The following is a 2,452-nucleotide window of genomic DNA, read 5'->3' as shown; positions in this document are numbered from 1 at the left end:
TTTCCTTGATCTTCGCTCTTTATTTTGATCTTTTGGATTAACTTCCACAGTACTCGGAAGAATTCCAGAAGTTCTGTTACTAAGAGCAGTAGCGATATACCCTAATTGATTTTTAATATTGTTAATAGCAGTTACTTGATTTTGTAATTGATTTCCTTGAATTTGTAATTGATTTCCTTGATTCTGCAATTGTTGACCCATGTTTAATATCAACCCTTCCATAGACAATTTCTGTTCCTTAATTTGAGTATTACTGTTAAATCCTGGAGGATAAGAAGGTCTATAATTAATATTTTCTTGATTGGACTCATTTCCCAAAGTGTTCGCTTGATTTTTCCTCCATTGTGGATCTACACTATTAATATTATTGTTATTCCAACTTAAATTTGGGTGATTTTTCCAACCAATGTTATAATAATTAGAATAGGGATTATTAGGTCGATTATTTATTGCATTCAAAGTTTCATATGATGATTGAGAACTATCATTTGTCAGAATGAATTTTCCTCAATCACAGGTGGTTTTTTAGATATATTCATTCCAAATTGATCCAACTTCTTTGATATTGCAGCGATTTGAGAAGCCAAAATAAAAATTGTGTTAGAGTCATGAACACTTGATACTTTTTTTGGATTTACCCTTTCAAAGAGCTATTGAAAATTGTTAGTAACCATCTCTTCAATTTATGAATATTTTTTTATGAATGGTTTTGACATTAATGATCCACCAACAGTAGCGTTAATAATATATCTAAGAGATTTCACTAATCCATTATAAAAGGTTTGAATTATTAACAATTCTGGTACAACATGGTGTGGACACTTCCGAAGGAGATCTTTAAATTATACTTGATTCCCATTCAAACTGACAAAAAGATGTAATATCATTTCTAAGCTTTGCAGTTTTTGATGGTGGGAAATAATTAACCAAAAATTTTTTAGATAATTCTCCCCAAGTTTTGATTGATCCATGTGCTAAAGAGTTTAACCACATCACAGCTTTGTCCCTTAATGAAAAAGGAAAAAGTCAAAGTCGGACGGTGTCATTCGATATTCTCCCCAAGTTTTAATAGATCCAGGAGCTAACAAATTTAACCACATCTTAGCCTTATCCCTAAGTGAAAAAGGAAAAAGTCTAAGTCTAACAACATCGTTTGAAACTCTGTCATATTTAAAGGTAGCAGATAATTCTAAAAAACTAGCGAGGTGTAAATTAGGATCTTCATTTGGTGTACCTCCGAATTGATTGTTTTGTACCATTTGGATAATGTCAGGTTTAAGCTCGAATGAATTAGCAGCTACATTAGGATTTTGGATAGATAAGTGAATTTCATCTGCTGTAGGATTTGTATAATCTTGTAGGAGTCTAGGTTGGTGTTCATTTTCTATTCCTTGATTGTTCATGTTGTTTTCCATTGTATCAAAATTTCTAGGTTCTCTTCTCAATCTTCTAATTTTTCTAACAGTGCATTCTAATTCCGAATCGTAGGGTATAAGATTTTCATGTCCAAATTTACGCAAATAATTTGAAATCAGTAGATAGTAAAACAGTTAACTATATATGAAAATAAGTTGTAATTTAAGTAAAAATTTTCTAATAATCCTAATTTGTACGTTACTCTAATTATTATTCTTGTTTACTCCCCGGCAACGACACAAAAAATTTAACAACGACTTTATATATGCTAAAAAATATAAGTATTTAATACTGTTGCTAAAAGATTTAATTCCTCAGCAACTTCACCAAAAACTTAATAGCAGTATGTGTATAAAATATTCAATAATTGCAAAGTCACACTTATCAATGCAAGTATACGTATTGCTCAAGTAATGTAGGGCTTTAATGGAGTCCTAGATATCGATCCCATATGGAGTAATATTAGAACTACGAACTAGGATTTTAGAAACGCAATACTTAATCGCAACAATGGAGTTCAAATTGCTTATCTAGGCAATTGAAATAAATATGTAATTTTAATAACTCTTAAATAACTAATTATAGTAATAAGGTTTTTAATGTGATATTCGATATATAAGAAAACGTCATTATCCTCGCTAAGAAATTATAGTGAATGGATAAAGTGAATCAGTTCAAATTGTATTGTGCCAAATGGGAGCCAAATAGGAGCATAAATAGGAGCATACATATTCTGTACCCTTTGGTCCAGGCATAAAGAACATTGACTAATCCTACACTTGTTTACTGAATCTAGGGCTAGACTGGGAGGATAACGGCTCTCACTTCGGAGCTCCCATGTTCCTATCGGCTGAGGGCTAACATCTAAACTTCAGCACCCAAACGATAGGAACAAATTAGAGATTTTAGTCTTTCACTTTAAAATCTCCAATTCTACGCCCAATAATTTTATTTCACTATTTATTTGCACCCAACTTCCAAGGGCTTTGACCTCCTTGAATCTTGAATGTAATCTTCACTTTAGTTGTAAAACTCA

Source organism: Phalaenopsis equestris, unplaced genomic scaffold (assembly GCF_001263595.1).
Source record: "Phalaenopsis equestris unplaced genomic scaffold, ASM126359v1 Scaffold235840, whole genome shotgun sequence".
In the NCBI taxonomy this organism is placed as follows: Eukaryota; Viridiplantae; Streptophyta; class Magnoliopsida; order Asparagales; family Orchidaceae; genus Phalaenopsis; species Phalaenopsis equestris.
This window is presented reverse-complemented; position numbering follows the sequence as displayed.